At 38.4% G+C, this 18,499-nt stretch overlaps 1 long non-coding RNA gene across 1 annotated transcript in view; it reads left to right on the forward strand.

The window, feature by feature from the left end:
* The window catches only part of LOC137218947 (uncharacterized), a 31,135-nt gene extending 24,098 nt beyond the window's left edge, over window positions 1-7,037 (forward strand). The window contains exon 4 of the long non-coding RNA XR_010940937.1: window positions 458-7,037. This is a non-coding gene — a long non-coding RNA (uncharacterized lncRNA). The remainder of the gene's footprint in view (window positions 1-457) is intronic.
* The last annotated feature ends 11,462 nt before the right edge of the window (window positions 7,038-18,499 follow it).

An 18,499-nucleotide genomic window follows, 5' to 3' on the forward strand; every position in this document is an offset into this window, starting at 1 on the left:
GCCTTTTGTAAGCCGTGTTCCGTATACAAGGGGAGTGGAAGCACAACACTGCACAGGGGGAATGGTGATGGATTCAGCTATCGAGGCCACCGTGCCTGTCAATGGGGGTTCACCTGGATCTATTATATCTCACCTCAGTCGAAGACAGTCATCCTGCATGTACCGGACCGAAGGTTCTGCTCTTTTGCAAAAGGTGTCAGTTCTTTTCTCAAATGGCTGTGTTTTCCCTGGGAGTTAATTTGTGGGGATTCATGCCAGTTGAATTGGGCCTCAAGTTGAAGTAAAACTTCAGAGAAGCCCAGGTTAAACCAGAAATATTTACTGCGCTTCCTTCTGCAGTCAGATAGTTCTTGTCCCAGCCAGGGGGTTGGGATTTTCCACTGCCAGGTGTGCTTCTACCTTGGAAGGCCGGTAGCAAGGACATGCAGACTTATTTTTCTTCTCTGGTTCTCTTTAGAGATCTGGCTAAGCTGACCCGCCAGTGTCCCCCAGGATCAAGGAGGCAGAACTCGGAAGGACATGAAGGTTGCCTTTGACACCCTCACGGTTGTACTATTTTCACTCTTCTGAATTCTTATGGCTTCTCTTCTCAGACCTACCCAGGGGCTTCTGGCTCTCTCGTGGCTCCCTGAACCCTCTTCTGTGACAGTAAGCTTAGGTCCACCTTAATTAAAAAAAAAGAAGTAGCAATAATGACAATCACAGCGACTGACATTGGCTCTTTCTCATGTGCCTGATGTTATGCTAAGAATCACATTCACATTATCCTTCATGACTTTCCTCAGCAGCTGTATGAAGCGGCTCTGTGTGTGACAGACACCGTTGGTGCCCATCTCCATCTCCTTGCTCCACCCCAGGAAGCCTCCTGCGGGCAGTCTGGTCTCCTGCGTGATGGCGGTGTCTCTCTGCCTGACATGTGCTCTGGCCTCATGGGAAGATCCTCAGCCTAGTTGGGGGCTAAGCAGGAAGTACCCATGAATCCTTGGCCCAGGAACAACCCTCAACCTTGGAAGAATGGGAATTCCTGTATAAATCCCCCCAGCTTCCTTTCCCTCTGCTGGGACAATTCTGAAGCAAGTTCCCACAGTGTCCCAAAGGGTCCTCACAGGGGTTGAAAGAAGTGACCACAGTGGGAACCCCTTACTGAAGCCACTTGGACTGATTTCCCCCCCCCCATCTCACTTCTCCGGTGGTCCCAGGGATTACCACCCAAACTTGCTCCCCATTCTTGACTCAAGATTTGCCCTTGGGGGAATCCAAACTGAGATCACACATGATTGTTCTTACGTAACACAGGAGAAGTGGAGGCTTAGCGAGGCTGAACTGCCTGCTGTTGTATAGCTGGTGGATGACCAGGCAAGACTCGAGCCAGGATTATTATTATTCTCTCCCTGCCTTATTCTGCTTCCATCAGAAATAGTCTGGACCAATTTTTCTAGTTAAATAATTGAATTAATTAATATATAGCTTCTTTGCAAAAAGGACTTGAGTTTGCAGAGCATAACTGATAACTCCTTCCTTCCATCAAAACGTATTTTGCCTGGCTCCTAGCTCTATTGAGAGTGAGGATTCAGCTAACAATATAATTAAAGATAAATTTCATAAATTAATTACTGTTGCAATGCTATTGTCTGAGAGTGGCTAAACGTACTGTAGTATGCCTCTAGAGATATTGACACTTTACACGGGGGTTTTGAGATTGCAATGCAATAACATAGAGAAAGGACTCTGTGTGGAATTTTCAACATCTACTGGTCAAGGAGACCTTTTCTCCATGCCCTGAGATGGGACATTTCCTGAACCTCTTATTTCATACCTCTATCCATCTGCTCACTCTGCTCACTGACACCGATACTCTATCTAATCATCAAGATTCCTCCTGAACTGGAAGGCAGATTTTAGTCCTTCCTGTGTTTTAGCCTGGTTCCTTCTGAGGGACAAAAACATGCAGCCTTCCCTTCTTTAACTCCCTGTCTCACCAGGGGACACAGAAGACCTGTTTACCTGCCTTGGTTTCCCAGCCTGTAAAAGAAAGACAACACCTGTTCCAGCTTGCTTTTCAGCAGGTGATGTGAAGATAAATGTGAGGAAGTCCACCAAGTCCTCAAATTCTTGGGATGAAAGAGGCCATGTAAATAGAACACAGTCTTATTATGATTAAACTTTAATGCAGCTGCTCTCAGGCCTATAAAGGGAGCACAGTCTGGCTAGAAGGTAGGACTGCAGGGCTGTCCCCTCTCATCATTGCCCCCGTGAATTCACCGTCCGGCAGCTCCATCTTAGAAGTGCCCATCCTTTCTGCTCATTCAATTTGGTTATTATTTTCAAGAGGTCAGTTATGCAGTTATGTTTTTGCCCTTCACATTCTTCAGATTTGGGCTCAGCTTTTAGAAAACACATATGTACAAGCTTACACGTATCATCTAATAGATGACCCAACCCCTGGAGGGCCTCGGGGCTAGATCATAACTAGACAATTAGATATAAATTCTACTCTGAAAACAATATTTTTGACCCTCTGCGTGTTTGTCTGTGACCTGATACACACTCAAGCAACAGTGGTTTTCAAAACAACAAACTATACAGTTTTCCTTATTGTGACAGAATAAGAACTGCTGGATTTCTCAGCAAAAGCAAAACAAAACAACCATAGAAAACCACCATCTTTTCCTTCCCAAATTAATTCTTTCAGTTTATGCTCCTAACTCCATAAAAATGTGGTTTAGCTTTTAAAGTTTTTATTAATATTTATAATGCCCATTTGGTGCCCTTGAACCTCACAGAAACAGAGCCCTGAAATGAATACCCAGCTTCTTGGTGGTAGGCTACCCAAGCCCAGCCATAAACTTTAACATTTACGCATATATATTTGGCTTTGCTTTGTTTTTCCTGTCTCTTGATGTAGAAGATTTAAAAAAAAAACACTTTTTAAAATGCAAATTTTAATGGCTTATATTTTAATTTCAAGGGTAATACATGCTTATAAAAAATACAGATGTGCATATAGAAATAAAGGAAAAGTCTCTCTTTCCCGATCCATTTCTAAAATCTCTATGCCAAGAAGTAAACCATATACTTTAAATCCTTTCAAATTAGAGTTCTGTTGGTTTGAGAAATTGAAATTGTCTGAAGAAGCTAGTAAAGAGTCATATTTCTCTCTTTTATCTCTGAATAGGAATGTAATAAGAAACTGTAGAAAGTTTTGAAAATACAGTGAACTATAAGAAATTAAAATTGCCTGTAAATTCACTACCCCTCAAATAACCAATTTTTAACATTTTATTGTATTTCTTACAGAATTTTCCTGTGCAAATATGAATAAATAACAGGACTCTGCTTCACCCTACCCCCTCAGCACTGTATTATGACAATTTTCCAATACCCCCAAAACATACTTTTGAATGGCAATAAAATATTCCATTGCAATTTCTTCATTTAAAATCATTTCCGAATAGTAAAGGGGGGGGGGTGGGATGCGGAATGCTTCTCCCTCTCACCTCATGTTTCTATGATTGGAGGTGAGGAGGGCTTCCCCTCCGCTGACCAGGAAGGAGATGTGTATGCAGAACACTGACTTGGGATCCTCTCTGGATCCCAAGGTGGAACAAGTTCTTTGGCTGGTGACGTGGGAGAAGGTAACAACTCAGTTATTCCCACCACGACCCTATGAAGTCCCCAGACTTCTCGGTTCAGCCCCTTCATCTCCTTGGAGCAGCTGGTCTCCAGGATGCAGCCAGCTTCTCTGTTTCTCTTATTCTCCAAATAAGACTCACTTCTTTGGGCCACAGGCTGAGCTGCTTCTCTAATCCGGTTTAATCAAAAATTAGGATTATGTATAGATGCTCATCAGTTAGATTCCTGTGTTTACCTCTCACCCAGTTCCTGACACAGATGGAGAGAGATAAGTGAGTCAAGAGTGAAAGTGTAACTTATTATACCCCATACTGCAACTAATACTCCTATAGTTAACATTTATTTAGTATTTACTCCCTTGCCAAGCTGTGATTTCTCATAACTCTCCCAACAACACTGTGAGGTTTGGTGTTATTATTCTCATTTTAGGGATGATAAAACTGAGGCATGGTGACATCCCTAGCAAGAGCTGGAACTGGGATTTGCTCCCGTGCTCCTAATCACTTCTCTCTATCTCCTTTCATCTATTCTATATCATAAATAACGCATGAACTTTTTTTGTACATAAATTCCAGCTTGAACTTATAAACTACCCAATGCTGTCTCCCATTATTGAATACATCTATCATTACTTTTGCAATATTTTATTGTCATTATAGAATGCCTTTTAATGCTGTTTATAGTGACAGTTTTTTGCTATAAAGATTTCTATTTCTCTTCAGTTAATCTATTCTTATTTTCCTTCATGACTTATTCCATCTTGACTTTTGTGCTTTTGTCCTTGCCCTCCCCAACAGATTTCACCAATCTTTTACTCTTGCTTCCTATGGTTTTATTTTAGAAATATAACTTTTACCATCCAGAAATTATTTTATATAAGAGAGACATAAGTTTTGTTTGTTTGTTTGTTTTTTTAAGAAAAAAATTATTTAGCTCAGTACCATCCTTTCTCCACTGATTTATGATGTATATACCTTTTTCTGATCTCTGTTTTTCCCCACTGCACTATATGCTGATTTTTCTTTAATTTCACTCTGTTTTTGTTTGCTTGTTGAGTTTTTACTGTAGCTTTATGATATGTTTTAATATTTAGAAGGATAAGTCCCTTCTCATTACTCTTATTTTTAGAAACTTGTTCGTTATCATCATGTGATATTCTTCCATATACATTTAAAAATATTTTATCAAGTCTGATCCCTAAATTCTTACTGGGAATTTAATTGAATATAGTTATATTTGCAGCTCAACTTGGAAATATTTAATAACTTTCAAAATTCCTTTTTCTACCTAGGATCAATGTGATTTATCTTTTTAAAATACTTTCTTTTGACAGCCTCAGAAGTGCTGAATTTATCTTTGTATAGGTGGCATTCTTTCTTGTCCAGTTTATTTCTATTTTTTAAAAATTTTTGAGGCTAGCAGGAATGGAATCTTATGTAACTAGTTATTATGGTTTAACATTGTTTAAAATAACTCATTATTGCTGGCACTGGACATTTTTTTAAATGTTTATTTTGTTGTGGCTTCTTTATTGAACTCATTATTTTTAAAGTTTTTCCTTAGTTCTTCTTGCTTTGTCTATGTATAACTGTGTCACTTAAAATAATGATGATTTTTGATACTTACACTTCTTACATATGTTTCATTTTCATTTCATTGACTGGAACTTCCAGAATAATGTTAGATAATAGCAGTTATAATGGTCGTCCTTATTTTGTTCCAATTTTAAGAGAATGCCTATAGGGTTTCACTGTAAGTATGTTGCGTGTTGCTTTAGGATAACATTTAATATATTTACGTCGATTTTAACAGATAGATTTCAATTAGACATTTAAAGAAATAATATTTCTATTTATAAAAAAAATTTTCTTTTTAACCACAAAGACTAGATGTTGAATTGTATTATATTGTTGTTTTTTTGTCTTATTTGTATTTTTAAATATTAAATATTGCATTTTTAGAATAATATTAAATATTATTTAATATTTATAAATATTATTTAAATTTAGAATAATATTAAATATTGCATTTTTAGAATAATACCTACTGATGATGTATTGGGTGGCAAGTCTTCATGGGTCTCACACATTTCTGTGTATCTTGTAAGCAGAGGCACTGACTGCTCTTTGTTTCAGAGTATCTTTTCATGGATGGAGATAGTCTTTCCCTCCAGAGCAAAGGGCAGGTTTGCTTATAGCCTTGAAGATATAGTGTCTCCCTCTGGAGCAAACAGCAAGCATGCTTACTGTCCACTATAATAAAGATAATGTCTCCCTCTGGGGCAATGGGAGGATGCTTATTGCCCACTTTTAAAGACTCAAGTTTCCTAAGCTCAGGGTTCCTCTCCTGTAAAGCAACCCACTGAATGTGCAGGCATCTACCTGGGCCTATGTTGCATCATCCCCCTGAGAATGGGGGGCACTGACATACATACTGATGCTCAGGCTGCTTCCTGTGCTATAAGTAATAAAATCTTTTGTCTCTGACCCCAAAGTCTCATTTCTTCTGCCACATGAAACCATGGCAGGCTAACTTGTCTGCTGTAAGTAGGGTAAAAACTCACAGTCTTCATTATTTAATTATGAGATCCCAATTTCAAGAAATTTACTTATGAATTTCTATCTATACTCAGAAGTAGTATTGGTTTGTAATTTTTTCCCCACGTTATCTTTTTTTTTTTTGCGGTATGCGGGCCTGTCACTGTTGTGCCCTCTCCCGTTGCGGAGCACAGGCTCCGCAGCCATGGCTCACGGGCCCAGCCGCTCTGCGGCATGTGGGATCCTCCCGGACCGGGGCACGAACCCGTGTCCCCTGCATCGGCAGGTGGACTCTTAACCACTGTGCCACCAGGGAAGCTCCCCATGTTATCTTTATTAGGTTCTTATGGTTAAGCTCACCGTGAAAGGGGTCTGAAAGTTTTCCATCTTTTTCTGTGCTAAAATGGTATATGTGATGGGCAGATTATTTCTTTTAAGACTTGCAAAGACTGGTAAAGTAGTTTTGACTTAGAAACCTTATTAGAATTAATTAATCTTTTTTTCCACTGACAAAGTCCTATTCAATTTACTAGTCTTAATGAGTTGATTTTAGCCATTTCTATTTTCCCAGAACATTAGTGAATTTTGAAAGTTTAACACAATATTGTATTGTATAATTTAAGAGTATCTCTCATATCTCTAGTTCTCTCATTTCTCATTTTATGTAATTTTGTCTTAAGTTATTTATCTTTTTAACTTTTTTTCTGAACTTGCCAGAATATGCTTGACTATTACATTTTTCTGTGTTTGCTTTCATTACTCTTTGCTTTAATTTTTGTTATTTATTTCCTTCTGCTTTCAAAAAATATTTTTACTTTCTAACTTCTTAAATTTAATTAAGCTTAAGTCTTTTACTTGTGTTAGTTCTGCTCTAATAAAGCAAGTATAGAAATTTCCTATCTCCTCTGACTAGTTTTAAATCTATTGTTTAGATTTAATATGAAATGTTCTAATATTCAATTTTCTAACATTCATATAATTTTTAAACACAATTTTTATCTTTTCTTTGATCCGAGTTACTTATGTATGTTTTCTAATTTACAAATAAAGTTTCCTTTTTTAAAATTCTTGTTACTATTTTCTAGTTTATTTCATTAGAGTTGCAGAATGTAGACTGTATACTTGTCCTTTATAGAATTTGTCAAAGTTTAATTTTTGTTCTTTTACATGATTAACTTCTAAAAACATTCTACATATTTTTAAGTCTATGTACTCATGGAAGGGCATAAACTTTAAACTATAACAATCATATTATTTAAAAATTACTAGTTAAATATAATTTATATTAGGCCTACTGATTTATCAAAGAAGGAAAAGTTTCAAGGTCTCAGTTATGTATCTATTTCTCCCACTATATCTGAGAGCTGTGTGATTTATACACTTTAATGCCAGTTACTAGGTACATAACGGCTCCTACCTATTATACCTTTGTTGTGAAGTCTATCTTTTTTTACTCTAAATTTACATTCTTTGTTTTATCTAGTTCCTTTTGTCTACTTATTGTGCTATTAATCTTTTATTTACATAAACCTGGTAGATCTTTACCCATCTTTTTACTTTTAATTTACATGTATATTTTTTAATCCAGCATATAGTTGGATTTTGTTTCTTAACCCAATTTTAGTCTTAATCTTTTAATAAAGAACTTTAATTTATTTATATTTATTTTCATAACTACATTTTTGCTTTTATTTACCTTTTCCATCTTGTTTTGTGCTTTCCTCTCTCCCTCTGCTTTTTTTGCTGCCTATTCTTTCATTTGGTATATGGACTAGATTTTCTTTGCTCTTTTTCCTCTTAAGATTGGAACCAATGTTTTCCTGTGTTTCCCTGAAGTTTTAGCTAACATGTGTAATCCTGTATTTCTCCAGTTATGCCAAGAATGAAACAATCTATTGACCTCTTACTTTGTAGATGATGAAATTAGGATGCATCAACCATTTTCTTCTTACTGTGAAAAAAAATTTTTTTCTGAGACCTTTGCTTAATTTCAGGAACTAGTCAGTGTTGCTAACATTATAGAAAATGTTGTTAGAGAATCTTAGATCTTCAATTGTCTAGTCCAAATGCATTACTATAATAGTGAAACCACTGGTTGTGTGATGAATTGGGAGATTGAGATTGACATATATACACTAATGACATATATACACTAATATGTATAAAATGGATAACTAATAAGAACATGCTGTATAAAAAATAAATAAAATTCAAAAATTCAAAAAAATTCAAAAAATTAAAAAAAAAATAATGAAACCACTAAAGTCTCAGAGAATTTAAATGTTAACTCTAAATCCCCAAACTAGTTAGTGGCAGTATTAGGCAATAATAGACCTAAGACTCAGGTCTCTTGATCCCCAACTAGTACACTTTCTAGAACATTATATACTTTACTGTAAGGAGTTGAGACAAGCCTGAAGTTATTTAGGGTTGTGAAGAAGTGGATAGAGAAAGAGAGCTCTGAAGCTTAGAGAAAGGAATGAAGATAGGAGGATAGGATAGGATAGGAAGATAGGAGTGATTGATTTAGAAAATATATTGCTTATGACTTAAAATAAATATAAAACAAAAATACAAGCTGTTTCTGTCACCTCACTTAGGAGAGGACTTGAGCCTGTGGGTTACCTGGCTGCTCCTGTGTTCTGGATTTTTTTTTTTTTTCACTTTTACAGAGTTTTAGTAAGAAGCCACTTGTGAAATAGTTTGGACTTAGGTTGACATTTCACATTAAAACAGGCTTTATTTCTACCAAATAAAAATTTTAAAATAGCAGAGATATTAGCAAAATTATAACCCAAACAGCATCTCATTTTAAGATTTCTTGCTTGACATGAAGTTCCTGGTCAATTGTCTTTTAGTCTAGAAATGTAACCTTTTGGGACATCAGTCCAAGAAAGCTCTGGTATGAGGAAATAAGTCAGTTTTTCTTCCCAATATCAAGGATTTCCAAATACATCCCGGTAGGCATAATGAAATGGACCTTCAGGGGTGTAGAGGAGAGTGAAGTCAGCAAAGACACCTACAACTTATAGTTCAGCTTCCATGAACTTGGCTGCACCCTTTGATCCTGAAGGTCTCTTTCCTCCTGACACCAAATATGTGGTGTCTTTTCCAACACCATTTCTCCATTTCTCAGACACAACTGGATATCCAACAATTCAATTCAATTCTGACGCTACCTACCTAGAGTTAGCCTCAGATCCCACAAGTTAAAGGGTTCAGTCCCACAAGACTGGTCCCACTTCAGATGCTAATCACAAGTCCTGGGCTACCTGTACTTCTGACTGACTGGCTCTAAATCGGAAATCCCCATGAGCCATTCCTCAGGTTTGATAATTTGCTCACAGAACTTTGGAAAGTCTTTTACTTACTACGTGGAAGAGAGGCATAGGTCAAGGTATTGGGGAGGGGAGGAAGAGCAGAGAATGGCGCTTCCATGCCTTCCCAGACACATCACTCTGCCAGCACCTAGAGGTGTTGACCAGCTTGGAAGCTTTCTGATTTTCATTGTTCAGGAGTTTTTATAGAGCTCAGTCTCCAGCCCTCCCTCTCCCCTTCCTGGAGGTTAGTGGGTGGGGCTGAAAGTTCCAACACTCTAATCACTTGGTCTTTCTGGTGACCAGCCCCATCCTGAGATTATCTAGGGACCCCACCCTAATTCATATCACTAGCATAAACTCAGGAATAACAAAAGACACTACTATCACTCAGGAAATACCAAGGGTTTTAGGAGCTCTGTGCCAGGAACTGGGGCAAAGACCAAATATATTTTTGTATTAGGCCACAGATCCCTATGTTTTTGTATATCCTTCTGGGCAGAGCATTGAGGCCATCTACACAGGACTCACAGTTTATCAATGAAGAATTTCCTTCATTGATTATGAATGAACAATTTCCTTCATTGATTATGAATGAAAGATTTCATTCATAAATACCTGATGAGATATTGAGATTAGAAGATCTAGAAGACAGACATGGCCTGGTTCCTGTGATTTCTAAGCTTATAGTGGAAGGTGTCAGGGTGTTTTTGAAACAAGAGGGAAGGGAGAAGTGCACAACATTTGAAAGAATAACATAGCCTGAGGACATGACATAAATTGATTAGAACCAAGTGGTCCAAGATGGTGGAAAAGTCAACTTCCCCTAGACCCTGAGCCTCAGTGTGCACTCACTGTAACACATAAGCAAGCTAAATGACACACCCACAGGTGCCATGACAGTTCCAAGGCCAACCATAAGGATCAAAAAGTGGGCGGTGGCCCAATTCCTGGAAATCCCTGCCCCTTCCTGAAATAGCTGGAATACTCCTCCCACTCATTAGCATATGAAATTACCCACCCCTTCAAAAACTGACAATCCCATACCCTGGTGCCTTTCGCACCTTCAGAGATGGCCCACACTCTGTCTGTGGAGTGTGTTTCTGTCTAAATAAATCCACTTCTTACGTATCACTTTGTCTCTCATTGAATTCTTTCTGCGCTGAGACATCAAGAACCTGAGCTTCATTAAATCCTGAAACAAGGTGCATGATCTCAGTTGGAAGACTGTGGGTTTTGGTCGGGTTCAAGTCCCGACCGTGTGGGTTCAAGTCTCAATCAGGGTTTTGGCCGGGTTTGAGTCCCAGCCATGTGGGTTCGAGTCCCAGTCTGAGTTTTGGCCAGGGTCGAGTCCTTGCCGCGTGGGTTCAAGTCCCAATCTGAGGTGCACTGTTTCATTTTTAAGGACTATGTTGCTCTTATCCATTTCACCCATTTTTTCATACATCTCTTTCTGCCAAGGTGTTTAGTGTGCTTTGCAGGTTATAATTAAATAATTGTCAAACACTCTTAGGCAGTGTTATTAGCTCTATTTTGAACACTCGAGCAAGAATTACTTAAGACCACACACAAAATACCTCTTCAAATTGGTGAGAGATCTGTGTGCATTTACCTTCTGGCTTGCATGATCCTTGAGTTTTAGAAATAGTGACAATGGATATGTGCCTACATGATCTTCAGCCTTTTACGTACAGTGTCACTAGTCCTTGGGTAAATATTTTTATTTACTATGATGGTCTGAGTAGTATTTATATTTTAAGAAAAGACCCATTTCTTTCTGGCTGGTGGCATCCTTTCCAGCATGACTTCAGCTGGTCTTGACAATAGTAAATAGCTATAACTCATTTCTTGATATTGGGTGTCACTGTGCTTGTCTTTGGAATCTCTTCAATCTATTTTGCCCATTCATGTTCAATTTCACTAATTGTTTGGGTGTCATGTCATGATCCCAGCTCAGCAAACCTAGGTACTGGGGTATAGGTTTGGTGCTCATGTACTGACCATATCATTGGGCTTCATTGATCGTACTTTTTCTTGATTTTGGGTGATTCTCAAGTTGAATGTGACACCACAACTACATGGGCCAATTTTATTGTTTTCTAGACCTTTACTTCAGTTTTAAAATGATGCCATAGTAACAGTATGACATTTTTTTCTACAGGAAAGTAATTTGTAAAGGTTTCTTCCCCCATCTATCCACCATGGGATAATACATGGCCAACAACATCAAATTTGGTGCATTACAGCTCTACCTCACCAGTGAACTTGCTCTTGTGGGCGGAGGCCTTGGTGCAGGCTTTGTTCATCCTTGTGTTCTCAGGGCATGGTGATTTTGCCGACCCTGCAAAGGAGTCTGAAGCAGTGATTCTGGAGCCTGATAGCTCACCTGAGAAAGCTGAGCGGTGTTAAAAGAAGAAAATACAAATTTGATCTCAAGCTTCAATAAGATCAACTGAATCAGAATCTCAAGGGTCCTAAAACCTGAGTTTTGAAACAGCTCTTTAATCAATAGTAATGTTGCTGGATCCCTCCTGAGAAGAGCAACTGGTTTAGAGGCTCGTGACTGCTACATGTGTATATGTACATGTGTGTAAGAGGTACTAACTAGTAGCACCTTAGAATTAAAAGGAACCCTCTGAGCTCATCTCTCATGTCTCATTTCATGGGGGGAATGTAGAGGTCCTGAAGTTACATGTCTAAGTGCACACAGCTTGTCAGTGGAGAGTTGTGAAAAGTAAAGCAAAACAAAATCCAAGTGTCCTGATCCTTAGTCCAGACTCGTTTTCTCTAAATTAAGCTAACTTTGAATATTTTTATAAAGTGCTGCCATTTACAAGTTCAGTATTTTCCCCAGGAGAGATAAGTTAAATATGTTAGATATCTTCCTCCCCTGAGCATTAGAGTAAAAATAGAATTTGAAAAGCAATGGGTTAACTGAACAATGCAGTTTCACCACATTAGTAGCTACAAAAGTTAACTGATTATTCAAAATGTCATTTTTTGGTTCAGGGTGATCTCAGCCTAGGCTGGTGCACTGAGAGAAGTTGAGGAACAGTATGTAACTAGCAAAGCTTTTGTAGTCATATAGGCTTAGGATCAAATCCTGACTCAACTATGTGATTCTGGGCAATCTGAGGCTCAGTTTCTGGGTCTATAAAATAGATAAAATACCTTCCTTTCATGGCTACTGTTAGGTTGTTCATAATATATGAATGGTGCTTGGTACATAGGAACTAATAATAATTAGCCTTTCATTTATTGAGTGCTTATTAAATTCCAGTTACTGAATAGATTATTAAAACTCACACTAACCCTATGAGTATATTGTAATTATGTCCGTCTTAAAGATGTTCACTCACCTGCCTGGGACCATAGAGGTGTTAAGAGGTTGAGATTGGAGTTCTGCCTGTCTTAAAAGCCCCAGGTTTCGTGACTCTACTATATCATCTTTCAACAAATGATAGCTATCATTATTGCCCCCATCCTCACTCAGAAGCCAGTATAATCAGTTGTCAAGCACAGGGTTAAGGAATCAGACTCATGTTTTAATCCAGTTCCTTTCCTTTCAATAAATGACAGCCATGTGATATTGGATGAGCTCCCTAATCTTTCTATTCCCTGGTTTCCTCATTTGTAAAATGAGAATGATAATCTAGTCTATAAGGTTGTTGTGAGGGTACCCAGTAAGTAAGTCTCGATACTTCTTTTGCATTTTACACACTAGTCAGTCTAACATGCTAAGTGAGAGTGAATGCTGGATCTTGTCTTGGCCATGTGGTGGAAGATTGTATGAAAGGTTTTTTGTTTGTTTGTTTGTTTTTTTAGTATTTGCCCTGAATCTAAGGTGCTACTGCAGTAAAGGTGTTTGCTGAAGGGCAATGGAAACAAAGGTTGGTTATGTTTTCAATGTTCCTTCAGCCCAAGTTGGTCTTTCCTTTAACAGGGAACAGACCCTCTCAAGTTCTACTGCTCCAGAAATCTCTGAAACGTCATAGGTTGAAAGGGAAGATGCACCAATATCTGAAGAGCACCTTACCAGGCACTTGTGATGTGCTTGACTAGCACGCTTAAAAAGAAGTGCTCAGTCTTATGGCATTCTGACTGCTCTGCGGAAAGGGGCCCAACACTAATGAGGGGTTGATAGTGGAATGTCATGTGCTGTGATAGCTGAGGGATTGGGCCATTCATTGCGTATTGTTCATTCAAATGAAAGGTTTTAGGGTGTAAAAGCAGACGCTGCTGGTGAAACTAATGGACAATTGTGTGTGTGTAGTATGTGTTTACATGCTTTTAGCTCTTTTTTTTGATACTAAATCTAAGGAATGACCTTTTAAAGACCATTTATATATATTTTAGCTTTCTGAGGGGGAAAAACTGTCATTAAAAGCATGAAATATCATTTAACAAATCTGAATTCAGTAACCCAAAATTTGACAAATTTCTCACAGTCTCAGCTTTCCTAACAGAAGCAATGCATGGGTATACTTCTAGGCCTTCAGAACACTTTGTTCTTTGTCATGGAAGAAAGTATTTGAATGCTCCTTTCTCTCTCTCCTTCATGCACACCTTGCCCCTCGTTAAGTGCCAAGATGAGGCAGAACCACAACCTAGGAGTAGAACTTCTATCTCAAGCTACTTATTACCTGCATCTCCCACCTCTCCCAAGAGTTGTACGTTTGATTGAATGAACAAATACCAGTTGTGCTTTACTTATCTGAGTTAAAATATGTCTGTTACAGGTCAACATTGTACTAAAATATATCTTTACATTTTTATGAGCAAGCATGGCTTTAATGCAGTATTGCATAAAGTCTACATTTATAGAACAGCAATTTTACATGCCTATAAATACCTGGGTATATAGAAAAATCAGGCCTGTGATGAGCTGAACTTACAAAATTGATAAAATCTGGATGATTATTTGAATTGCAAAGGAACCCTTCACTTTATTCAAATATACCTTTAAAAAGTAATAATAATGTCCTACATTTACATAGTGGGAAAGGCTTTGCAGATGAGATATACATTATCTCATTTGCTTCTCTCAACATTCCTGTGAACTAAGTGAGATAGTGACTGTTATCTGCATGCTTTATGGATAAGAAAAATACAAATCATCCTTATCACATTTGAAATGTAGTTACCTTTACAAAAAGTCAACTCATCACCACTTTAGGGCATATAATCTATTGTGAAAAATATGCCTCCATGCATTTACTTATTGTATGAATAGTTAGTGTTCTGGTTATCTCTTGCTATGTAACAAATTACCCCCAAACGCAGTGGCTTAGAACTCTATGTTATTATATTTCACTATATTTTTGGTTAATAGTTTGAATAGGGGTCTGCTGGGTGTTCCCTCTGTTCCACTTGGAGTCAACTGAGATCACTTGGGATACTCAGCTGGCAGATGAGCTGGTTTGGAGATTCTAAGATGGCTTCATTCACAAATTTAGTGTCTAGGCTGGAAGCCTGATCTTGGCTGGGACTGTCAACTAGAACGCTTACACATGAGTCTCTCCAACATGGCATCAGGGTAGTTGAGGGCTCAGGGCTCCCAGAGACAGTGTTCCCTGAGAATGTAAGTGGAGGTTGTCAGTAGATTCAGCCTGGATACAGCAACTGGCACAGCATCACTTCTACCATATTCTGTTGATCAAAGCAAATCACAGAACTCACCCAGATCCAAGGGGAGGGAATATACACTCTAGCTCTCCATGGAAGAGATATCAGAGAATTTGTGGCAATGTTTAATCTGTCACAGTCTATTCTTTGATCACTGATTTTTCATATTCCTTCCCAATACAAAAATACCTTCACTCTCTCGGAAGGACCCCAAACTTCTCATCTCATGACAATATCAGGATCCAGGCACCATCAAGACCAGGCTTAAGATCCAGGATCTTGTCATCCAAATCAGGTACAGGCATGAGTAAGACTCCTCAGGTCTGTTTCTAAGAGTATGGGTCCTCTCAGTCTGAAAACCTGTGAATTAAAGGAACAGGTTATTTCCCCCAGCATGCAATATTGAGACAGAGGTCAGACACAAGCAATAGGCATTCCTATTCAAGAATGGACAGAATGGAAAGCACAGAGCAGTCCCTAGTCTATAACACTTCTTAAATCTTACTGGACACACACTGGCATTGGACTGATTAAGTCTCAGTCCTGCTCCCTAGGAATTATGCAGTAATACCATAAAATAATATAAGTAATTATTTAATTATAATAATTAAATAGTTCTTATTTTTTTTTTTTATTTTTTTTTTTTTGCAGTACGCGGGCCTCTCATTGCTGTGGCCTCTCCCGCCGTGGAGCACAGGCTCCGGACGTGCAGGCTCAGCGGCCATGGCTCACGAGCCCAGCCACCCTGCGGCATGTGGGATCCTCCCGTACCGGGGCACGAACCCGCGTCCCCTGCATCGGCAGGCGGACTCTCAACCACTGCTCCACCAGGGAAGCCCAGTTCTTATTTTTTTAACCTTACCTTTCTCTATCCATATCATATCACATGGCTAAAATGAATCATTTGACATTCCTTCTGGAAATCCAAATCCAAGCCAGTTCAGTTCATTAGGTCTATTTTCTATTGTGTACATTTGCCACAGGTAACAGCATTACCAGACTTTCTGCTAGGGTCAAATTTTTCTCCAGCTTCCAATAGTAATCACTGCACTACCTTCTAAGTATTCACCAGCAGTCTCCTTCCGGTCCTCTGAGCTTTCACTAACAGTGTCCTCAAGGTCGTTCCAGTTCTGCCCATCATCTGGTTCCCAAACCACTGTTACAAGGCTTCGGTTATTGTTATGGCAGCAGATATCAAATTCTGTTCATTATCTGTTGCTGCATAATAGATTACCCCAAGACTCAGTAGCTAAACATAACGACCATTTTTATCATATCTGGACTTTATTGCACAGGAATTCAGGCATGGCTCAGTTCTGTGATATTTCAGCTCCATGCTGAATTGGGTGAGGTTGCTCAGTGGCCTTCAGCAGGTGAATGGGCTTGTCTGGAGGGTTCAGGATGGCTTCATTCACAGGACTATCACCATAGCAGTTTTGTCTGGAAGGTGGGGTTCAGCATGGACTGTTGACTGGAGTGTTGACTGCATTGTTTCTCTAGTATTGTGGCTTCAGGGCAGTAGGACTTCTTACATACTGACCCAGGGTTCCCAGAGACAGGGAGTGAGAGTTGCCAGTTTCTTAAGGTCTAGGCTTGAAATTCGGCCCAGCTTCACATCTGTATTCTATTGGCCAAACAGTCACAGATTCAAGGGCATGGAATATAGAGTCAATCTCTCCATGAGAGAAATGTCCAAATTTTTAGTAGTACAGAAAAATAATGTTTAGTTTTTTATTTTAAATTATTTACTCATACTTATAGTGCAGACTGACTCAATGGACTAACTCAGGATTAGGAATTAGGTGTTCAAGGTTCTGCTTCCATCTCTTCCATTACTTAGCTATGTTTGAGCTAAGTTTCAGTTTCAGTTTCCATCAGACAAAATGGAGATGATGATAACTGTTGGCATTCACTAACTTAAAGAGATGTCGTGTCTGTTTAGAAAAAAGAAATCAGTATGCAAAAAAGTACTCTAGGAAGTAGAATAATAAATTATTATAACTAATTGGACCCTTACAAATTCACCAAATTTTTTTTGATATTGTGTAGAACAGGGCCACAAAGGAACTCTGGTACACACACAACACTCACACTTTAAACACATAATTCCATGCCATAGTGTATGTTTTTTCTGTCTTCCCCATGTGCCAGACAATGTACATTTTTCCATTGAATCTTTGTAATTCCCCTTTGAGGTAGATGCTATTATTAACATCTTAATCATGTTTTCTGAAACATTTGTGTTCTGCAGTTTAAACTCTAACACATCTTTTACATATTTATACATAATACATCTTAAAAGAGTCTAATGAAAACTTTAGTAGAGTCTGTAGGGGTTTTGTTTAAATTCTACGGAAATCTTCCCTGTTAATTTTATACAAATATTCTTGCAAAATGAGATAAAAGAAGATTTATGATGATATCAAAGTGATATAACTAAGAGGAGAGACAAAATAAAAGAGGCAGAAGAGTTAACAGAAGCTGGTTGTACTTACAGAAACCAGAAGGAAGATGAGGTGGTTGGTATTGTAGGAGGAAAGTGGGTGGTCCTGCTATGCTATTAACTAGGAACTAGGTGTGTAATCTTGAAGGTTTCTTCCCTCTTCCATACCAAGGTTCCATTTGTGTCAAATGAGAAGGTGGAACGAGGTGAACTCTAAAATTCATCTCAACTTTGACATTCTCTTATCACTCTAAGAAAAGGGGATAAAACACTAAATACACATAAATACACCCATCTATCAAGGAAGTGAAGTTGCAGACTGGAAGATAGGTTTAGAAAAAGAAAAGAAACAAAGAAAAGACAGGATATGTGGAATTTTGACCTGGAAAATTACAAGTAGTAGAATGGCCCTAAATACCAAAAAACAAATCAGCAGACAAGGAGGGAAGTCAGGACAAAAAAAATAATATTGAACCCAGCCATCAAGAAGGTAATTTGAAAAAAAATATTTTATTTATTGTTTCAGCAAATGTTTTTTGAGCCTCCTATGTGCCAGGCCCTATCCTAGGTATTTAAAGTACAGTAGTTAAAAAATCCTTGTTCTCATGGAGCTTATGTTCTCTGTTGGGGGATACAGGCAATAAACAAATTAAGTAAGTAAAATATTAGGTCTCTTAGATAATCATAAGTGCTTAGAAGAAGAATAAGTGGAGAACCAGGGTTGATCACTCTGGATGGGGTTTGCAGCATCAAATAGGGTGGCCAGGTGAGCTCTAACCCAGTAAAGTTCTGAAGGAAGTCAGCAGGTGAGCTGTGGCGACTTTGCTTCCTATTTCACAGACACAATGAAAGTACTCAGAAGAGCATTCCAGGCAGAGGGAACAGCAAGTGCAGAGGTGCTGAGATGGAAACATGCCTGATATGTTCAAAGAATAGCAAGGACG

Source organism: Pseudorca crassidens, chromosome 2 (genome assembly GCF_039906515.1).
Source record: "Pseudorca crassidens isolate mPseCra1 chromosome 2, mPseCra1.hap1, whole genome shotgun sequence".
Lineage (NCBI taxonomy): Eukaryota > Metazoa > Chordata > Mammalia > Artiodactyla > Delphinidae > Pseudorca > Pseudorca crassidens.